At 49.8% G+C, this 22,915-nt stretch overlaps 1 protein-coding gene across 6 annotated transcripts in view; it reads left to right on the top strand.

The window, feature by feature from the left end:
* The window catches only part of ZNF536 (zinc finger protein 536), a 420,861-nt gene that overhangs the window by 92,935 nt on the left and 305,011 nt on the right, over window positions 1-22,915 (top strand). For all 6 annotated transcript variants that reach the window (XM_073885153.1, XM_073885151.1, XM_073885155.1 and 3 more), the window contains one exon: window positions 18,920-19,035. The gene's annotated coding sequence lies outside the window, so the exon portion shown is untranslated. The remainder of the gene's footprint in view (window positions 1-18,919; window positions 19,036-22,915) is intronic.

The following is a 22,915-nucleotide window of genomic DNA, read 5'->3' as shown; positions in this document are numbered from 1 at the left end:
AGGTTTGGATCACCCGATGAACTTTCCTAGAGGGGGGGCACGGCTTTGACAACACACTTGGCATCTAATGGTCAGGGGGCCGGGGGGCAGGGTCGGCCCGGGGCTCCTCAAGCCACCGTGGCTCTTGTGGAATATCAGGCCTCTCTGCCTCTCGGAGGAGGGTGGCGGTGGAACCCACTTTGCAGGGTTGGTGTGGATGAAATGAACTAATGCATAATTATTCTGGTGACCATCACTCACACATGGACTTGTCAGAGGGCGTCTCAGGCGCCTCCCCAGGGGAAGTGGGAGGCATTGGTTGGGTCCCCGCAGCCGGGGTGCCTGCAGGAGTGGGCAGAACATGCCAGGCTGGTAGAGCCTGTGTTCAGGCTGTGGCTCCCGGGGGGCAATTCTAACTCCTTCGTGGGGCCGGCATCCCGATCACAGCAAAACCTCCGCAGCCCCAATGAGGCACCGAGGAACTCCGGTGCTCTTAGGAGGGGGCTTTGTGCGACCTCGTCTGCGGGCCCCAGGCTGCTCTTGATCTGCACTCAGAGCTCACTGGGAGTTCTCCACAATGGATTACTTGGCTCTTAGTAATTGCTCACTCAATAAATGGCGATGCATTATTCGGGCCGTCCACGCAGCCGCAGCTAATCGCCCAAGTACCCTCAGAACCGTTTTATAATGCAAATAGTTATTTGTACTGCATGTGTGCTTCCGATAAAGGTCTAATCTGGTGAGTCCTCCTATAGGAGGGAGATGTTTGCTGGACCCAGTATATGCTGAAGGCGACGGACATGCCTTTCTCTGGACAAATCGTTGCATGGACATCGATGTGCAGAGGGGTTCCTTTCGGCTTTTCCTGCTGCTCTTGAAGCCAGCATCCCCAGGTGTTCGGCGTACTTTGGATCTGGTTTGGTGGCCTTTAAAAATGAGAGCGGCCATCCAGAGATACTTAGAAAATTGGCTGCTCCGATCTTGTCCTTGTGGGTTCCTCTCTCTCTCTCTCTCCTCTCCTGTCCCCCCTACAACGATAGGATGTTGGGGGCACTGTCAGGACCGAGCAACGGGAATTAAGACTGTACCAAGGGAACCCCTTTTAGATCTTAAGATGAATCTATTTTGCAGGTGTGCTTTTTAAAAGTTGGTGTGTCAAGGAGGCCAGCAACTTGGTGTGAGAGGCACCTAGCAGTGGGAAGGCCTGGGTCAGAGTGCACCTGTGGCATCTTGGTAGACAAACACCTGTCCAGAACCCCACCTGAGGGTGCAGGTCACACGACCATAAGCCAGGAGAACAGAGCCTTATTGAGAAAAGTCTGCAAGGACCGGAGCAATCAGCTTACAGGGAATATTTTGGCTTTGCAGGAATGTGGTCCTTCTTGTTGAAAAACATATCCTTTGCAGAGAAAACACGCACAATCCTAGTCCAACTTTGCCCTTTGAGTAAAAAATATGCTTAGTTGGAATTTTGGAGGTGAGGGGCCGGGCAATAGGAGCTGGGGAGGAATCTATTTCAAGCCCGTCTTGCAGAATATCTGCTTATAGACAGAAACTCGAAGGGAGTAATATTAATGGAGTTCTGTTTTGTAAAGTGGGACCAAGCAATAACAATAAAACATTTGTAAAAGTGGAAATTCAGTCACATTTAAGAGAGCACCTAATTTATGACCCTTAGAAGTACTTGTTGGAGCTGTCTTCTGGACAGACCCTGGGAGGCCCAGGGAAAAGCATACACCAAAGTTTATCAGGCTGTCTTGCTGCGTCCAGCCGCACCGTTTGGTCACTGCTGTTAAGTTCTGAGGTCGTCAGTATTTCCATGAAAGCACACACATTTTTAATGCAGATTTATGACTGTGGCAGGGTATTTTGCTCTGGGGCATAACTTAACTTACAGGGTCGGCACTTGGGGGAGAGACTTTCTCTACCAAGTTTCTGAAGAAAAATCAGAGAATCGATTTGAGTATCATTGAACCGTGCTACTCGATTTTTGAAAAGTATTGATTGAGTTGAACAGATTAAAATATTGCAAAATAGTGTGTTTTCACTGATATTTTATAATCTCATGATCCAACCCACTTTTTGTGGTGCTTCGACTGTCAAATGACAGGGGTCTTCCCCTGACAGAGCTGCTTCACTGTCCCTTTCCCGGCCTTCTTGCTCATCCTCACCCAGCTGAGAGGTCAAGTCCAGCGTCTCTGTTACTTCCTTGCATCCCTCCTCGGTCCCCGACCTCTGCAGCCTCAGGTGAGCTCCTGATATCCACCTGGCCTGTGATAGTTCCGGGCATCCCCACTGACAGTAGCAAATGGCACAGTCAGACTGGTGGCTCTTTGTGTGACTCCATGAGAGCAGAGGTGAAGCGGGCTCTCCGGGCACCGTGTTTCTCTAGGGTTTGCTCTCCAAAATGGCCACGCCGTCCTCTGTTGCTACTCACCTCCCCGGAGAAAGCAGAGCTCCTGGGGCCTTTCTCCTGCAGCCCTTGCCCAGTACAGATCCTTGGCCATTGTCTTTTCTGCCTGCAGGGGTCCCGGGAGCCCAGCCCGTCTGCCCTCAGAGAGCGGGCCCTGGGGAGCGTGCACGTACAGGTCCTCTGTTGAGCGCACGCACACCTTTCACCGCTGCCCCACTTCCTACTCCTGCCCTTCGGCTCCGTGATGGCACTGTCCTTCCCCCAAGCCTTGGCTCAAATGTCCCCTCCTCAGAAAGGCCCAGGTTGCTGGCTGTCTCTCACCCTGTTTATTCCCTCTTTAACACTTTCTTATAACCTATCAGTATCCTAATTTGGTTCTTTCCCCCCTCCCGCAAATTTAAGTCCCATGAGGGAAAGGGCTGAACGCACCTTGTTCCACGCTGTAGTCCAGCATCTAGTAGGAGGTACTCAGAGAGTCTCTGTGAAGAGAGCGTGTGCTTCCATGACACAGCCTCCTCTCCCTGGCCACAGCCCCACTTTCATCTCTAGAGGACTGTGGACCCCAGACAAAGTGTCTGGGGACTCCTCAGGCAGTACCACTTGATTCTGCACTGTCAGAGGAAGCCTCGCCGTGGGGCTGCGGAGAGCTGGGTGGATACGTGCTGGCTGCCCAGGCAGGGCTTGGCCTCTGGGGACAACGTGGCTGTGGGACCTCTGGCTAAGAGGCTCCTGTTCTTGTCCTCCTTACCTGTGCCATCTCTGGAGCTTTCTGGATCTTTCCTGGGTAAAACCTGCTCACTGTTGCGGGCCTACCCGATCCCCAGGGCAGTGTCCCATTGTCCACCTTCTGGCATTCATCTCATTCATGGCTCCCATCTAACCTGACCTGACCTCGCCCACACCCTGAGCCCTACCTCTGAAAGGTGACCTCTGACTCTGCCCTAGACACACCCCCCCCCAGCCGGACCCCACGGAGACTAACCACAGACGACCCACCTCCCCCCCAAATTAGTGGACTGTGTCTGTGTTGACATATCCATTCTCACCCTAATGATATGTTTATTTAACTGATGACTGCTGTCCTCATTAGGGACTCATTGTTGAGCCTGGAATAGTGATTATTTTTGCTGATATTCCTTCTCTGCAAAGATGATTTTTTTTAAAAAATAAAAAAACATCGCTCTTTTGGTGTGCTATGAATCCTTAATGAGGATAGTTAAATTTAAAAGAAACCCCCAAACCACCCTTCAGGTTGAAAATAGAAGTGTCTGCACAAGCAGGCTGCTAATCTGCTGATTATTGATGGACATGATTGGTGACAGACCCACAACTTCCAATAAAATGAGAGCACTGTGCGTGCACTTGAGGGTGATAGCAACCAGAAAAAGCAGCAGTTTGGCCAATTGGAAGTGAGTGCTTGGGGTTTCAGCACATTCTCCTCCCTTTATGCAGAAAGAGTCATAATTCCAATGGTTTGGGTATTGATACTGACATCCAAAATGGACCCAAAGCTGCACAATTCTTGGGGAGGGATGGAGAAAGATGTTTATAAAAGCTTATTCGTTCAGTACTCAGAAAGTCCTCGAAGGAACTTAGCAGCCCCTGAAACCTGTCTTTCTCTTTTGGGATTCTAAGCAAATTCCCATGTGGCAGGTGAGTGTTGCTTCCGCCTGTCAGATGAGGAGAGGAGGACCGTGAGAACTGGAGCAGGGTCCGGGTGTGCGGGCGTGACAGCAGGTTAGGATACGCTTCCGCAGTCATTGCGGGGAGGTCACAGCTCCCCGTGGACCCCCTGTCTCCTCATCTGTTTACTGGGCTTATTGTGCTGATGACAGCGCCGTGGGACCATCACACAGCGGCCTGACCATGGTGACGCTGTTATTCATGATGAGGACCCTGAGGTCTCTGTAGGGCATGTGGGACTAGGGGGTGACGCAAGCCGCTGAGGCCAGAGCATGGACAATTTAGCACAGGTGGGAAGGAAGTAGCCTCAGGACCCGGTCATTGGTTCCAGGCTTGGAACCAATGTGACCTTGGATATGTCACTTGACCTCTTGGAGCCTTCGTTTCTTGATCTCTCTAATAAGGCTGTTGTGGATCAAAGATGACAATGCGTGTACGGAGTTACCTCCCTCCAGGTACATGTCCTGCCTGGCCTCGCACGTGCAGCATCTCCTCTCCCCTGAGGTCCATGAGCTTCTGGAAGCCTGGCCCCACCTTGAGCCCCATTGTTTTATTGGCCACTGGATGGCCCAATGTTGAGCTGTGGTGGCTGGAGGGGACCCGTGGAGGACCAAGACACAGAATAAGCCCATGCCCTAAGCCCAGGTGGTTAGTGCACAAGCAGAAATGTTTTAAAGACCACAATCTGGGGGCAGCTCCAGTGAGGAAGATTCTGTCCATGCCCAAGGACAGACCAGGGAACTGTGCAGAAAGTGGCCCTCATAGCCTCAGGGCACGTGTTGGCTGAGAGAACATACTCCCTCCAGAGTCGGGATCCCAGAGGCCAGGGAGGAGCCCCACCAGGCACTGGGAAGGAGATGAGGTGACGCACCGACCCAGCGCTTGCTGGTGCCCGGCGGGGCCATCTTGAGGGCTGACGCCTACCCAGCTCTGACTGTCCCTACCCAATGAATCTCTCCTAAATGTGGATCCGGGAGGAGATCCGGAGGCAAAGCCATGGATGGACAAGGGAGGGGGGTGACCTGCCCAGAAGCATGGGCTGGCTGGCATAAATTGTGTCCTATACTGGTTTAGATTCCAATATGAGTATAGGGCAGGGCCTGACCATGGCAGACTGAGTCTAGCTAGAAAAATCTACTGCATGTTTATTGCTGTATTTTTCATCTGTTGTCTCTGGAAGGTGCCCTCCAGGAGGGCAGGGACCATGTCTGACCATCCACGGTTGCTTCTCTGGCGTCTGGCACATAGCAGGTGCTCAGTAAGCATTATGAATGAATGAATGAATGAATGAATGAATGAGACGCCCATGTGTGGAATGCTAATGGTGCTTGGAAGGACAAGAGAAGAGAGCACAAAGCCATGCATGAGCAGCCTTTTGGGAAAGATTATAGAAGCCATTGCTGTAGAGTTCAGAAGCTGGCAAAGGGCCCATCAGGTTTGGCCTGTCCGAGGTTTCTCTGGAGCTATGGTGCTCAATCAAGCTGACCCTCGAGTCCCAGCTGGCACCTGGAGGCAGAGAGGAGGGAGAAGGGTGTGCTTAGAAGACAGGGTGGGATGGGCAGAGGTGTGGAGGCAGGCCCGCAGGTGTGTCCGGGGGCGCACAGGTGGACTCGTGGGGTTGGAGTGAGGGTGTGTGCCCGAGCCTGGGAGGTATTGGGGACCATCTTGGAGAGGTCAGCAGAGGCCAGAACCCAGGCCGGGGAGTTCAGCTGTGACCCCTGATGTTATTTTAAGGTGGTGGCTTTTTCATATTTAATTATGAATGAAATTGCATTTGAGGATCGCAGCTGATGACGGCGTGTGGTTATGCTGTGTGGGCTGCTTTCAAAATAGCTCACCCCAAACTTCATTAGTGATTAGTTCGAGGAAAGTGCAGCCTGACCCGCCAGCATTTTTCATGCTGTCTGTATCCAAGCTGTGGGAACTCAGGGAAGGATAGCTGGTGGCTTTGCAGGTCCCTGGCTCCGTGGGTCTTGGGCTTGGAGGCTCGTCCTGGGGACCTCGGCCTCTCTTGATGGCAGCCGGGTTGTGACTCCTTTGTAATTCTGCTTTGCTCCTCGAGTTAGCCCCCTTCCCTGCCCTTGGAACTTGCCCCCTTCCCCCATAGGGAGACGGGTGAAAACCCCTGCCTGTGGCTCTGCACAGCCAGGGAAAGGCCAGGGCTGGTGCTGGACGCTCCCAGCCAGGCTGCTTGGCCCACTGAGTCGGGCCGCTGAGCCGAATGGCTGGTGCCCCCCGTCTCCCAACTTCTCCTAAATATGGTCAGTGTTTGTCGTAACTCCCACCCCTGTCTGCATGAACTGTAGATTTAGGCTTGGCCTTCCTCCTTTCTCTAGACTTAGTATAAACCCTCATGATAATCGAGATTAGCCACAGTGAGAAGTATACATGGGTTGGCAGGAGCTGCAAATCCCAAACAGCATCTCTAGCGCTTTGACGAGCATGACACACCAGGGCTTGTCCCCTTTCCTCTTCTGAAATCCCATTCTGGATCCTGGCTGGGGGTACTGCTGCAGGCCGGGATGGGGCCTCACCGGGAGTGTGCTGGCCCCTGGCAGAGCTCCCCTCTCTCCCCACCCCTGCAATTCATTGGTGGACCTCCAGAAGATCGCACATCTCTGAGCCTCATTTTCCTGGTATCTGTGTTTGGGGGATAAAGTGAATAATAGAAATTAAATATAATATTGTGCGAAGTTGAAAGGACCTGGTGACCTCGCCCGGGGCGAGTTACTGGACCTTCCTTTGCCAGCATGTCCTCCAATCTGGATGAGGGCAGTGCTGATAGCATTTCTTGGGTTGTTGTAGGGGTTCGAACCCGGGCCGTGCCAAGGGGAGCCGGCCCACGGTGAGCATTATCACGTGCTGGTGAGGATTAGTTCCCATTGTTATTGTGATTACCGTGTTATTTTCGTCGCCGTGTGACCTTGAGCATGGAGCCTCAGTTTCCCTCCGATGAGGCAGGGACGCAGCATCCACTGCAGAGTTGTGCTGACCCGTGTGGGGACGCAGGGCCTGGGGCCCGGGGCACCCGCTGAGCACGGGCTCTCTCCCTGGCCCTGCCTTCCTCCCTGCCCCAGGCTGTGAAGTTCTGTAGCTAAGTAACAACCCTGGCTGATGTGTGGCTGTTGACGGTGGTGCGTGCAGGAGAGACGCGTGTACCGCCTCCTCCTTTGGGGGACAGCTGTTTCCAGGCAGATGCCTCCCCCATGTTCTGGAGCGGTGAAGAAAGGGGAGAGCGTCCCAGATTTAAATTTGTAATGCGTGAAGAATCACGCCAACCCACAGGGCCCGCATTTGGGCCGGCGCTGCCGCAGGTGCCGAGCCGTAGGGCACGTGGGGCGGTCCGGGGTCTGGCAGGGGCTCTTGAAGCTCCAAGCACCACGGGACTCCCAGAAGAGCTGGCGGGGCCGGGGAGTGGCCGCTGACCGCTCATTCCAGGGGGGGATCTCTCTTGGTTGCTGGTCTGCTGGGCGCAGCGCGGGCGTGACACTCCCGTGGGAGGGATGCACCTATTGAGAGGAAGGAGCACGTGTGGGGAGTCAGGTCTGCTTCCCAAGGGTGCCCTCCCCGCCAAGCAGTGTGCCCTCTGGCCTCAGGGTGCGGCACCCATAGGACCTTACTCGCCCCTGGGCAGGGATCTGCTCACAGTATGCTGGCCTTACCAAGGACCTGGGTCAGGGGCTCTTGCCCATGACAGGCCTCCACAGAGTCCCTCATAGAGATGGACAAGCCCACCTTAGGGTGAGCGTGCGCCCTTGGGTGAAAGGAGGGGCATGCGTGGCCCTGGGGTGTGGAAGAGAGGTTGGAGAGGGAGACGGGGACAGGGCAGCCATGCTGACACAGGCCATTGGACCTGGGGGCGGGGGGCGGCTGTGGACTGGGAATTGTTCTTCCTTGCCTATCTGTTTGGGATTCCTACCTTGGGGTACCCCACAGTTGCAAGCTGGATGACTCCGTTGCAGGAGGTCTCCTGTGCATTTGTCACCCCAGGAAGGGAAGGCTGACTCCCAGCTAAAACCCAGCCCCTGGCTGACCGATACCCACCCTGTCCCAGCTCTGGGAGCATCTGCTCTCCTAAAGGGCAGTGGTGGGAATAGGGACATCTGGTCAAACTCTAAGCCTCTCCTGGGGTGGGGGTCAGAGACATCCCCCAGGCCCTAGGAGCTCCATATCTGGGGGAACAAGGACCAGTTCACCTTCCCAAGAAGCCCAAACCCTGTGGCCCCGTAGCTGTTATTCCTCAGATGTGGCCTCAGGGGACAAAAGTTAGGTGTTAACACATCTGGGGCAGCAGTCCCATCCCTGATGGGAACCTGCACTGGACCCAGCTTCTCCCTCCTCCTCAACTTCCTGTGGAGCAATGTCTTCAGAGCACCGGGACTGGATTCCATGCACATTCTCTTCCAGCGCTCGCCGCTTCTCAGTGCTCCCAGTGCATCGGAGACCAACCTTCCAAGCGAAGGACAGTTTTCCTCTTGCACCTGCCCAGGCATCCTCACATCCCCTTGGACCAGGGCTTGGAGCAAAGACCACAGTCTCTAAACTCTCTGGTCTCATACCTGTGTATGTACACAAAAATAAGCCTGAATGCTTTCTCATAGTGTGCAATTTGCTGTCTGTTTTTAACTTGTACATGCAAGGCTCCAAAGAAAATTCTGTGAGGAAGTCAGAGCGTATTGAGGTCGCCGATAGACAATCACCGAAAACCCTAAGGTAATGGCGGAAATGACATCCTTCATAAAACATGGGTCTCTCAGAGAGAGGGTTACTTCTGCAACAGGCACCCTGAGCGTTCGCGGTCCCTTGTCTTCTGCTGCTGCGCACTTAATTCGGTTCCAGCCATGTCAGGAAGACTTGAGGAAAAAAAAAAAAACCCCACCATTAAAGACGTGCTCTTTGTTTCTTCAGTCTGTGACCCCAGAAATCTCTTTAGCAAGCCATGGTTCAGTGAACTGGTACACAGCAGCCGTTCAGCAGTGGAAAAATCATAAAACAGATGGAAGCTTTACATTTTTGTTTAGTTTTTAAGAGCAGTTTTTATAACATCGCTTAAAACCATTCTGATGCATCATACTGTTTACACTCGAAGCTTTGTAGCTAAGATGTTTACAGTATGGAGAATGTTTTAAGATATTTTATAGTTATGATATTTGGATAATTGGCAAGGAAAAAAATAGTTTGTTGAGATTGCAGTGATGTTGGTAATCGTGAAGTAACTTATGAGTCTCAATAAATATGTCCAGTTTGGTGGAAAGTACAAACTCAGTTAAAACAAAACAACACAAGAGGGAATATCTTTTTAGTGAAATCATTTCCTTTTCTTAATCAAAAGATGACAGGCCAGGCTTTAGAACTCCCATCTGCGCGGCACCACGCCACGGCCCCGAGCGTGCTGCCTCCCCTTTTGTGATTGAGAGCAGCATCGCATCGGGCCATTGCTATTCCACATGAGTTTATGCAAACACCAAAGTGAATAAGGTTCGGTTTCAGCAGGCCACCTTAAAACAACTCCCCCCACCCCATATCTCTGTGCCCTAGAACTTGCAGAGATTGTTTTTAGTGTCAAAGAATTTATGCAGAGCTAGGGTTTGGAACTCCTTTTTTTTTTTTTAACTGCCCAAAATGGCATTAATCAAAAACAATAACTCCTTTTAACTTTTCTAAGTGCTCTAAAGGAAAGTATGAAATAATCTGTGTGTGGGCCACAAACGTGGAGAATGCAAACATTTCACAATAAACATGTTTAAATGAAAGTCCCTGGCAAGATAGTCCGAAAGATAGTACATGCTGGGTTAATTAATGCATACTCATAAAAATAAACCTCACTTTTAAGATTTGACCAATAAAAATCATTAGCATATTTGGATCAAATGACTTTATGTATACATTGAACTTCTCCACGGCAAATTGTCCTTGGAATGCCTGGAAACAGATTTCGGTTTAAAGACTGAACTCCCCTTCTATCTGCTGTTTGTGTTTCCAATACAGTGATACGATGATTTATTCAGGTTTTATCTGTTATACCTGCAATTGATCTACTGGTGATGGGATTAAATTTATCATTTTAGTTGTATAAATCATGGTTAGGTAGCCAGAAAAATGTTTAGTTGCATAAAAATTCCTATTGTTTGCTTACAACACACCACGTTTGATTTTTGCTATAATCAAATTACAATAGCACATTACTTTTACTCCCAGGATTTTTTTTTTTTTTTTTTTTTAGCCATCTTAAAGTGAATCATTTTGGCCTATCCACAAATGCTACCTTTAAAACAAGCATTTTCCTGAAATCATACATGCAAACCAATGTTGACTTTCGGGGTATGGATCAGGCAGTGTTCTGAAGTTCTGCTAAATTAGAAATCACGTGATTTTTCTAAAGCCTAATTACACTATGGAAGGTTCTGGAGTTTTGTTGTGCTTTCTGTGTAGGAAAAGACAGAATGGCCATAAAGACCTCTTGGTCTGAAGCTAACAGTAAAACTCGACTCATTTGAAAAGAACAGGCTGGAATTCATAAGCCCAGTAGGAGTTAAGTTGGGACCATCCAGACAGTGAAATTCTGAACCTAAGATAAGGCTGCACTTCAAATCCTTATGAAAATAAAAACAACCCGACACAAATTATTGAGGGAAAGACTCCAGTATGAGTTTAATTTTATCCAACTTTATTGGCAGCTTATTTTGAACTAATGTGCAATAAAATTGCCAAGCAGAACAATTCAAAGAAATGAGAAAATACATTTTTGTGGTTGTTGTTGGTTTCTTACATGGTTTGTTTTCATAAAGACTGTAGAGTGGTGAACACCTGAAGAAATGATTTGGGTTTTATCAACCATCGTGCCTGGCCAGGGAGCTGTAGGGCTGGTCCTTCCTGCTGGGATGAGCCCGTTCACAAAAGGACAGGGGCTGGTCCTCGGCTTCAGCGGGTCCCAAGGCTGCTTCCCTGGGTCTGCCCCTGCCCCCATGGGGACACATGTGGGCCCCTGGGGAAGACCTTCTATGGTAGCGTCATGCTAGCTTGCCTGGGAGCAAGACAAGTACCCGCTCCTAAGAAAGTGCCTTTCACATGACTGTTTCTGGAAAAGGGCTTACAAGTCCAAGGGATCCAGCAGATTGTAAACAGTGAAGGCTTTATACCCTCATTTTGTACCAGAGACTCAACATTGCCTATTTTAGAGAGCATGTGTTTATGCCTCCAAAATGGACCTCTGCATGTGTCGATGTTCATCCAGAAGCCTACACCTTGTGATTCCTGGGGTGGGCAAGCATCTCTCTGTAATATTCATCATAAGCTCCATTGACTGATGTGGATGAGCTTCTCAGCACCTCCCTCTCCCAGTGCAGGGGGCTGGCCCTGGGGGAGGCTCTCACTTGGGGGGGGGTGCCTGCAGGAAGGTCTTTACCCTGGGCGGGCCGGTGCCCATCTAGAGGCAAGGAGCGAGGGAGTGATGTGTATCAGGGCTGCTGACTGGGGGTCCCAGAGGAGGCCCGGAGCCTCCAGGCAATGGGATTAACACTCCAACATACATGCGTGAATTTGCCATGGCGACGGCCCCTGGTTTCTACCAGATTTTTGAGGGCGTGCCGTTCCTGTTTGTATGTGCAAAATGGATACACTTTTGTAGAGGGACACTTTGGTGTAAAAACTGGGAGATGGTGACCTATTCTTGGAGAAACCAGATGCTGCTCAGGACACAGACACACACTTCTACTCTTGAGAAAGTCTCACCCACGGATGCTGGGGTGGGTTGGGGAGGAGGCAGGAGACCGGTCACCCCCGAGTATGCCCTACGAAGTCCGCCACTTCAGGACTTTTTAAGGTAATGTGTCAGTGTGATGGTTGTGATGGTCACAAGCAGAAAATGTTGAGGAAGTGAGCCAAGGCCTTGGGTGGGACTCGGAAAGCAGGCCAAGGGGGAGGCCCAGCCCAGGGTGCTGCACCTTGGGGGCTGGGAGCTGTGCTGATGTGCACCCCTGTGCCAACTCTCAGGTCCCATCCCCCACACTCCAGGCCTTCTGCCACTTATGGGTCTCAGACCAGGACCCAACGTGCACCTCCTTTGTGTCAACCCTGGGTCTTATGTCTCAGTTACTTCTTGCTCCTCCCACCCCTCACCCCCCTCACCAGCACCTGCCACAGCCTGGAAGCTGGAGCAGAGTGGTTATTTACCAAGGCTGGGCTTGTGCTGGCCTTGGGGACTCAACTTCCCCATGGTCAGATGCTCCTTTGGAGACCTCTGGGCTCAGTCCCCAAATTATAGACGTGGAGAGTCCAGGCGTGCAGGGAAGAGACTCCAGATGTTGATAGTGGGCTAGTGGCGGGGCTGGGCGCAGACCCTGTGGTCTTGTCCCTGTGTCACTCCGCTTGTCTAGTTCTGTGGGGGACACAGGATAGATGGCCAGCTCTGTGAGATTTTCCCCCTCCTGCTGGCTTATCTTTTAGTATACTAACAATAGCAACAGCTAACTACGTGCCAGGCACGTCATCTCAATTAATTAATCATTAATTAATTATCTCACTGAATTCAACTCTTGCAACAACCTTGTAAGAGAGGTACGACTATCATCTCCATTTTACAGATCAGGAAACTGGGACTCAGCCAGGTTTTCAGGTGCTGGAATCAGAAATGTAGCAGGGGAGGGTTCAAGGCCAGGCCCCTCCCCCAAAGTTGGGGGACCTGGCCCTGCACTGTCTTCTGGCCACTGCTAGGAGATGGCATTAGATTCAACATGGCCGAGCATGTTCCTTTTTGATACAGCAGGACGTCAATTTTACATATTAAATGAGGAAAAGATACTGTTTTTTTATTTCGGGCAGTATTATATAAAATTTCCATCTGAAACAAATTGATGGAAGGAAACCTGTGAGTCAATTTCAAGAAGAATCATAACTAGGTAATGGCACAGGTGTAAGCTGATGTGGTGAGGAGAAGGGGGTACACAGGTGATGGTCAAACTGTCTCTCCTCTAGTTAATGTGGGCGGAAAGAGGAAAATGCAGTCAGTCTGCTTCGAGAAATTTCAGATAAGTTCCTGTCTTCATTCTGGGAGATGACCTCTGACAGGGTCTCATGGCCAGTTTGTTTAAGGGTATTTTGTTCTCCTAACACGTGCCTAAGGCAGAAGCGCTTCAGCCACCCACAGAAGCCGTAGATCCAAGAAGCCTGTAGTCTTCCTCAGGGCCTCTGCCTGGGTCTGAGTCTGAGTCTGCCTGCCTCAAAGGGAGCTGGCCTCCAGCATGGAATTAATGGCAGGGCTGGAAGCAGAAGAAAGGAGCTGGTGGCTAAGCAGGGCTGGAGGCATCTCTCGAGCTTTGGTGCACCGGGGCAACACCAGGTTGACTAGGTGTTGATGACCGTCCTGGGGTTGGCATGTGGTCCTGCTGACTCCCTGGCATCCAGGACATGTCTCCCCATGCAACTAACAGTAACAAACAGTTTCCTGGCCATCCGGAAGTCTCCAGTCCAATAGTTCTCAAACTGGATTCCTTGACACCCCAGAAGTTCTGAGGAGAGGTCGTGAGAGCCAAAGGAAGGGGAGGACTCAGGGGTCTCCTCTGCAGCTTTGACCATGGTCTCCCATCAGCTTGCATGTGGGAAGATTTCTTTGGAAAAGGACTGTGCTCAGAAGTGCTGAAAAATCATGATCTAGACCAAGTTCTTTGTTCTGTAGCTAGGAAACCAAGTTCCACAGAAGAGCAAAGAATTACAAAGATGAACTCTGTATAGTCATTTTAAGTAGAAAATGTCTCTATTCAGGCAGATCAGTGGAACTTGGTAGAAGACATAAAATATACACTTGAAGGGAGTCATGAGGGTTCTTACGGTCTAGTCCCCTGCCGCTAGCACATTGGGTAGAGCTGGATGTCCACCTGGGAGCAAACTCTCCACGGGCAAGGGGCCCAGAACACACAGGGCGGAACAATCTCTGACGATGATGGCTGGTAGTTGAGCGGTAACTGGTGCCAGACCCGGAGCTACACACTTTTGGATGCGTTATCCCCATTCGGTGGATGAAGCAATGGAGGCTCGGGTGATGGTGTGGCTCATCCATATCAGTGCCGGTGTGTACTGGGTCCTGGGCGAGGATGTGTGCCCCTGGTGGTTGTGGCTCCTGCCTCCTGGGAAGACTCTGTCAGTGTTGAGCAGGTGCGGGATTGCACCGGGGCAGCTGTCGCATGGTCAGACCCACCAGACCGACTTCTGTCATCCTCTGGTTTCAGCCAGGAGGCGGGAATATTTGTCTCCCTCGTGAGCCTGGGAGAGTTTGTGCAGAATCCTACTGGCTGCCCCACACAGTTCTCTGGGAGTCTGTGTTCTTTGAGAGACGGAAAGGAAGCCAAGGATGGGTCACCAAACCCCGTGACAAAGAACAAGACCTTACTTACTGTTTCTTCTCTTATATTGTCCATCAGCCCACTGGGTGGGCCTGCAGGAGCTTGTGTAGATTCTTGCTCATTAAAAAGATACCAGTGGTGTTCTTTCATCCATTCATGAGGCACTTTTCATTTACATATGCATTTTTGCATTTACACATTAATTCATACATTTATTACTTTTTAAAAACTCTTTCAGTCCTTACTTCCCTCTCCATCCATCCATTCATGCATGCTTTTCTGCATTCATTCACTTCTTCACCTATCTGTTCATGGATGCGTTAGTTCATTCATTCAACAGATCAAACACTTAGAAATGAATTTAAGCCTTTGGGGAAAGGTGGAATAGTTTAACCATGACCCCAGGTAGACCTTGGGCATCTTTCTCATCATTGGGTGTAGAGGCACATGAAGTGGGGTACATAGTGCCGGGGGCCCCAATAAGAAATCACTGGCCTATGAGAGGCACCGCTAAACCTGTCCACTGTGACTGGGGGATCCAGACACCACTTGTGTGCTGGGGTCTTTGAGGCCTCCCTCCCCAGGGCTTCCCCACTGCCTGAGAATTTATAGGGTCCCCCCAGGACCTCCTCAACAACAAGTCTTGTGACCCTGAACCATCCTTGGGCTGCTCCTGGAACGTGAGACCTGGCAGAATCCCCCACGGGGAAGGAGCAGACAGTTAGGTCCAGGAGCCAGGACTGCGGTGTGATAGGGAGGACCGGCAGCAGACAGTTAGGTCCAGGAGCCAGGACTGGGGTGTGATAGGGAGGACCGGAGGAGCTGTCTGTGCAGATGAACTCATGAGGGGCATACGTGGAGTGGGTAAGAGATGCAGGGAAGGGCATCGTGGGGATAAAAAAAAGATACCAAGGGTCCGTAGAACTAGCATTTCCTTCTCTTTCTCCACCAAGTTTCCATCCATTTTCTTTTTTAGAACTTCACAGTATCAGTGAAAGATGGGTGAAATGAATGCTACGGTGCCTGTTTCACTAGTTGAGATTCTGTATTTGGAAGCACAGAAACCGTAAAATGCAATGCGAAGATTAGGTGAGATTTCTCGCAGTAGTATTCATGTTGTCTGCAAGCCAGGCTAGGAGCGAGAGTATTTTACACTTGGACATGAAGTATTTGGGGACCGACCTGCCTCCACCAAATGGGTGATGATTAGAAAAACTTTCATGCCCGAGTTGGTGTCACGAATGGGGGTTGATTGTAGAGATGGCTTAGATGTGGACTTCTTTTGGTTATTTGCTCTCCTGCTCAGCTTTCCTTACTGTGCATGACTCCAGATGCATAGCGGTGTTTTTCCTGTTTTACAGACTGTCCTTCAAGTATCTAGCTACAAGGATCCTTTGGATAAGTAGAACGTCAACCAATGGATGGCTTCATCCATGTGGGCTTGTGTGGGGCATCTCTTGGCCCCAGAAGATGTTTTCAGCCCTTCCCACTCTATGAATACTTTCCTCACCTCAAGGAAGGTGGTTTGGGTGGCCAGCTGGAGACTCACCTGGCCTTCCTTCAGACTGTATTTAACTCCCAGGGCACCCTCCTTCCCCCAGGTACTCATGAAGCCTCACCCCAAGAAGCCAAGCCACTCACTACAAGGTGGCCTGTAGGACCTACCTATCAGAACCCTACCCACTTGAATCTCAACTCATGGCCAATTGAAAGAGTTCTTACTACCGCCGTTTCCCTAGGTAACCGAAGCGTCTCCTTGCGAAGGACTACAGGAAAAGGGAGACACACAGGCACGCAATTCCCCCTGTGCGTTGCCTTCATCCTCCATCCACCTCGGTGCCCAACCGTCCCTATGCTTATTGCTCTACTTGATTTAAAATACACAGCCATAAACACTCAGGGCAGCCAGCAGCATGGCCGGATATAATATTAATTTCCTTTCTGGTTTATTTGTGAAGGAGTCGACCATATAAATCACTTTAAGCCACTAAGACAGAAAGTGAAAATCGCAATGGAGAAGTATAGTGTGTTACCATTAAAATCAAAGAAGAATATGTGATCAATTTGAGGTTCCTAGTGTGGGTATAGTTTTGTGAACCTTGCTTTAGTATGTGAAACGCTCAGAAAGTTTTTTCCCCCCCTCTCTGTTTTAGTGGGAAGCGTTTGGGTACCTATCAGCAGCCTATCATTAGAAAGTCTGGTGTCTGCTGGACAGTCTCCTTGTAATGCCATTTTTCATGACTTGTTTAATTAACAACCATTTTTGACCTAGACTTGTTATAAAAGTGTTGCTATTCTCTCCTGCTAAATTATGTCTAATGAACATATTTGCATGTTATCTGATATAGCAATATATCATTTCAAATTTTGGCGTTTAAGCCTGCATCACTCAAAACAGCTTTTGTGGATTAGTAAGCAGGTGAAATAAAAAATCTCATTTCATATCTGACATTAATAACTTTCAGGGGGAATGAGCATTGGCATTTATGTCTGGACCAGAATCGAGCCCAATGTCCTAGAAACACAAGGGCAGCAGACAAACCTACTCACCAGATAGGAAAATAAATCATGCATAATGCAGAATTTCTACCTTACATGTTAATTAATGTGTGCAATCAATTACTGATGTTACAATATGAGAAAGAAACTGGTGGGGAATGGGGTAATAAAAAATACCTATAGATTTATCTGCTTCTTTTTTCTATTTAAACAAATAGTCTTCAAGCCTGTGAATGCTGTGTTGAGACATGCTCTGAATAATAAGCATCATAAAATCTAATCAGATTTATAAGAGGAATTGATTGTTGTGGCAGGAGGAGAGGGTGGAAAATAAGCCGAAATTTAAGTGTTAATTTTTATGCTAATCCACAGTGGCTTCATATGAAGCAATTTTGTTCTGCGCCACAAATATAAAATTGTCCCTTGCAGAGAAATGTCAGCTTGCTAGACCTGAAAGCAGTAATTTATTAGGTATGTTTCTATTAGTATGTGTCACAGTCGTTAGCAGGCTATACACACAATGGTGCTTCATACTTATCCTCCAAGTCTCAGAATGTTTCAGCTCAGTGGCTGGAACGTGGGGGCATTAATACATTATCATATGCGGGGTGGTCTGTGCCCTGTGGACAAAAGGCTATTTAATACAATTTAATGTCATTCTGAGAAGAAGTGGAAAAATAAAGACGGGGAATAAAATGGCATCTGTGTGTTTCACAGTGCACTCATGCACAAACCCTCAGTTTAAGAGGTATGACATTTTTGCCAAGAAAAAGAATAAAACTGGGGCATTTTTTTTTATAACCTGTTCCCCACTGCAGTATTTTCTAAATGCTATTAAGTGATCGATTTACACGGCCCCGTGATGATGTCATCCATAAGAAGGGGAATGCAGATGACAGCAAAATACTAGTGACAGTGACCTTGTTTCAGAATCCTTGGAACCCTGTCAGCTTTGCTTCCAGTATATGGTTTCAAAGAATGTACTTTTTGGACAATATCTAGTTACTGGGTAGTGAATTAATAGAGTTAAGGCTCTGATGCAATTCACATATAGGTCAATTACATGCACCAACATCTGCTCTGTCACTATCATTTGCATATAGCATTCATATGTTAATGATGCCTCTTTTTACTCAAGTAATATATTTAAAAAACAAGATTTGCATATCAGTTTGGATCAGTATATTACAAGCAATTTATCATTTTCTCCTTCTTGTTATGATTTTAAGAACAGTATCTTGAGTGATGGCTGCTATATTTGAGCACGGCTCTGATTTATACAAGAAACCCTTCAGTGAGAAAGCTTCCATTCTAAAGCTGCTTAAAGCCTTATAAATCAATAATGACACAGATGGACTGGTGATAATCTATTTAGAATGCCTGATAGCAAATATTGTTGTACAGATGATTAGAGTGGTAACTGTTTGAGCAGAAAGCCTCGCCTCTCTTTGTAAACGGTAAGTTTGAACAAAAAAGTGCTCGCACACAGACTTCGTGTCAGGAAATCTCCGCGCCGGGTCCGGATTGCAAAAAGGGGAGAACATGGGGGGGGGGCGGAGAACAAAGGGGCTTCCCGCGCTCCTGCCCGTATAATCATATCAATCCCCGTTTCTTTAACAAAACAGGACCTCTTAATGGAATTGTGTCTTCAGGTGCAAATAGCATTAAAAGCTGCTTCTCCGTTCCTCCTTGCCCTGATACAGCACAAGGATGGGAAAATAAAGTGGAGGTTGTCAGAAGTGGTAGCTGCTTGGAATCCTGATAAATATAAGCTTTTATTGATCTGATGAAAATGAAAGATCCCAGTGCTAGGCAGTATTTAGCTTCTTGTCTACAGCACGTCACCGGTGGCCTTGCATGGGATAGATTTTCATTCTCCTACACAGGCTTTGATTTCATCTTTAACCTTTTCAGTTGAATTTCCTTGACCTCTGCATATTGCTGTGATTTGGTGAATTTGTTACATTTCACTTTACATCATTTCTTTCTCTATTTCCTTTTGTGATAGGGAACTGGGACTCCCCTCTGGCGATCTGTCAGTGCCTGGATCAGCTACATCCTTTCTGGGGTATTTTGTTACCAGACTGACAGTCCTTAAGACAAGTATGCAGTTAAGCTGCTAAGGTAAGTCTTACGATCTTAGAACACTTTGCCCTGGACACACATCATTTCCTCCTGCTTTGTCGAGTTGACCTAACACAAATCCCAACCAAACAGCCCTTTGCTTTCTCCTCCTGGCCAGGGGCTTCCTCCCAGCCTCCCCCCACCACCCTGGTAGGTAGGACCAGTCCGCCTGGCAGGAAGTTCTGGGTGAGTGGTGGCTGGTGGGACCTTTCCCCACACGGGGAGGCCTTCCTTTGTGGTTTGGGTGTGTCTGGGGATGGGTGGGGAGGGGGAAGAAAGGAATCTGGAAAAAAGGTGACTTTCCCCTTGGAGGTTTAATTCTCTTCTAGAGTTTTCTTCTGAGATGAATCTGAGGCTTCAGTTTGCAATCCTGAGGTGCCGCTAACATATTCTGGTTCCGAGAAAGGGCCGCTGTTATTTGGAGTAGTTTTGATACAACCAAATCAAAGTGAAGATTTGAAATAGCTTTTCTGAAAGCCCAAGCTGAAGTCATAAATTATTCTGCACCATGATTCTTTCTGATAGTAAAACCATACCTCTTTGCCTGACATTGCTGAAATGTGGAAAAGTGAAAGTTAAAAATAAAATGAAACATTTAAATCTTGGCTGTTGAGAACCTCAGATAGACATCAAGGCCAGTCGATAAAGGCCCCTATCAATTAGGCTCCTACAGTTATCATCAGATTCGTTTATTAGCAATTGCACAGGTACGGGGTTCTGGCATTAAGGCTGGGAAGGGCCAGGTGAAATGCAGGGAAAGACCATAAACTGGAAAGTGAGGGTGCGGGGTGCCAAGGTGCACTTGGTGGCAGGGCCCAGGGGCTCCGTGGTGCCCCTGCCTCGTGTGATCTTACAGGAGAAAATATCTGCAGCCAAAGGGTTGGAAGTGCCCCCCCCCCTTTTTTAACCCCCTCTATTTGAGTTAGAAAGTGTTGATTTCACACCATGGTGAGTGTTTTCTCTCAGCTTCTTGGTGGGTGTATTACGTGTTAGGAGCGAGGAGCAGTGAACAGCAGCCATTGTGGCTTCCATCAGCCTCACCGGGCAGTGGGGAGGTCTGTGGAGCATCGGGTCTTCTCCAGCGATGGAGAAGCCCAAGGGCTTCCCGGCCCTGGGCTTCCAGACTGAGCTGTTTGGCTAGTTCCCTCCTCAGCATATCACAGGCAGAGCAATTTTTGGTTCCAGAGCTGTTTGGTTGGGAAAACAAGCCTGTGATTGCCAGTAAGGTTTAGAATTTGCCTGCCAGATAAGGGAATGTCTGTGAAGACTATTTTCCCTCTTGGGAGGCAAAACACAGATGGGGGAGTTAGGAGTCTTACAATATTTAGCTGCTACATTGATGGTAGGAATTCTGCCGCGTGGATGCTCACAGTTTCTGAGAGCCCCGCGGAGCATCACTGCCGAGGGCCTCAGGTAGGGGAGACAGGTGAGGCTGGCTTTCCCTGGGGGGAGCCCGTGCACCACTTCTTCTGGAACTTTCCATGCTCTGTGCCTCTTGAGTGGGAGAGGAGGCACTGCAAGGGTGCTGGCCATTTCCCTTGACCCGCCTTGGACAGGGAAGGAGAGAGAAGGCTGAGCCGCTGCCTCTGACCAGGTGGAGGGACCGAGCCGGAGGCGCTGGATTGACTTGAGCTTCTCATGTGAATGGACACAGCCCTCCTTCGGGTGGTTTCTCAGACTCTGGAGAATAGGCCACGCACCAGCCTCACCAGGTTTTCTGCCTCAGAAGCCTGCATTTTAAGGATCTGATCATCTCGGCATGCTCTGGGCCTCCTGGAAGATAAAGAACAACGACGCAATGTTGTTGGGATTGGCCATGAGAAAGCGGGGAGATTTTCCCGCCTGGAAAAGGTAAATCTTGGAATAACTTTAGGGTCATGTGCATGGAAGTAGGATTTGCAACCTTATATGCAAGAGCAAATTCTGGGCCCTGGAGACCAGGAAGGGGGACAGGTCTTAGAGACAAGCTCCTTTGTCCTGACTTCCCGCCTCAGCACCGGGGACTCTTGGGCCCTGGAGTTGGACTGTCTCTCTGAGTAGCTTGGAGCCGTGATGTGCTGGCTGGGCCACTTCTGGACTCCTGAAGGGAGCTGTCGGGACCCTTGCTTCTGTCCTTTCCACCAATGCCCTCCCCATCCTTTGAAATGGACACTTGACCTTCAAAGTGTTCTGTGAAATGCTATACAAGGGCAACTTTGGGACAACCAGACAGCCCCCACGAGGTGCCATTGCATAGAAACCCTAAGTGACCTGTCAGTAACCGAACCTCTCGCACGCATCAGAAAACAATTTAATATCCCACCATAGCATGGATTTCGGGAGCATGCTGGGCAAGGATGGGAGGCAGAGCCATGAGTTGGGGCCAGCCAGCCCTCCTCGGTGTCATCCTTCAGAAAGAGCCCAAGGCGTGCAGAGGGCAGTGGACCTCAGAGACCACGGGACCTTGCCCCCCTCTGACAGATGCGGCGGGGTCCCTCTGTGTGGGGTGGCGGGGGTGGGGTGAGGGTGCTGGCCCTGCCGGGGCTTGGGCTGTCCCGAGGCGGCCCCGTTGTCCTGGCACGGCTGCGTGAGTCAACAGCCCTCCTGCAGCAGTAATCACTTCAGCTAAATGCTGTGGGAGCGGCACTCTGGGAACACGGAGGAGGGAGGGAATAATTGTAATTTCTATGTGATAATGATGATAAGCCCTGCATATGTGTGTGGGGCTTTGCATCGTATTTGATCTTCACCAGGAGATCTCCAGGCTCATGGAGGTAAAGATCAAGATCCCCTGCAAACGCCGCCGTAGCAGCTGAATGAGGTAGTAAGGTCTCGTGTCGGCCGCGTAGCCGGAGAGAAAATGAAAATCAGAGATAATTCGGACTCTGGAGAACAGATGGGGTGGTTCCCGTCCCAGAGTTTCTTGGGATCATCTTCATGGTCGCCGTGTGGCTAGCAGGTAGCTGTTGATATTCGTTCCATTTTCCAGATGTGGAAACTGAGGGCAGAGAAGTTAAGTGGCCTCCCTCGTGTCACACAGCTGATGGATGGTGAGGGCAAGGTTTGAGCATGCGTCTTTCTGATTTTGGAGTACGGCCTTAGCCAAGACAGACAAGCTCCCGGCCCTTAAGGAGCTTCTGTTGTGGGGCTAGGAAGCAGTAAACAAGGCAACCATGGAGAAGCTGACGTCAGATAGTGATAAGGCACAATGAGGAAGATCTGGGGTGGGAGAAAGGGAGGGGAAGTGCTGTACTTGAGAGGGGTAGGTGGTGAGGAAGGCCCTCCTGAGGAAGGCACCTTGGAAGTGAGAGGGCTAAAGGACATGGAGGAGCCAGCCTGGTGACAATCTGGAGGAAGAGCATTCCCAGCAGAGGGAATGGCAAGTGCAAAGGCCCTGTGGTAAGGGAGAATTTGGCATGTCTGAGGGACAGAATATTGGCCAGTGAGGCGAGAGCACCGTGAGCTCTGGGGAGAGGGTAGGTCGGTTGGAGGGCCTGGATTGGACATGGCTTTGTAGCCATGGGGAGGAGTGCTGGCTTGGTTTTATGTCTGTGTTGCTTGTGACCAGAGCTGTGTCTTGAGAAGCCCACATTGCTACATGTGGGCATGCTCCTAGGTGCCCGAATTCTGTAAGTGACATGAACCTGCTCTTGTTTTGCCATGGCCTTTATTTTCTGCTAGAGGGATGTCCTGGTTACTTGTCTAAAGCTGGGAGTTAGGGATTGTGGGCTCTGTGGGTGCAGGAAAGGGAGCCAGCTGATCTGGGGGCTCTGCCCTCAGAGGCGACATGGGGATTCACGATAGTGCCTTGCAGCTGCTCATCTGGACCTTCCTGTGCCCCCCCCCCCCACCCCCAGCTGTGGGCTTGGGCAGAGTTGCAGGTGGAAAACTTTGGGGGCTC

This window comes from Callorhinus ursinus, unplaced genomic scaffold (genome assembly GCF_003265705.2).
Source record: "Callorhinus ursinus isolate GAN/ISIS: 27379988/994484 unplaced genomic scaffold, GSC_fseal_2.0 scaffold61, whole genome shotgun sequence".
Taxonomy (NCBI): Eukaryota; Metazoa; Chordata; class Mammalia; order Carnivora; family Otariidae; genus Callorhinus; species Callorhinus ursinus.
The sequence above is the reverse complement of the archived record's forward strand: the minus strand, read 5'-3'. Positions and strand labels throughout refer to the sequence as shown.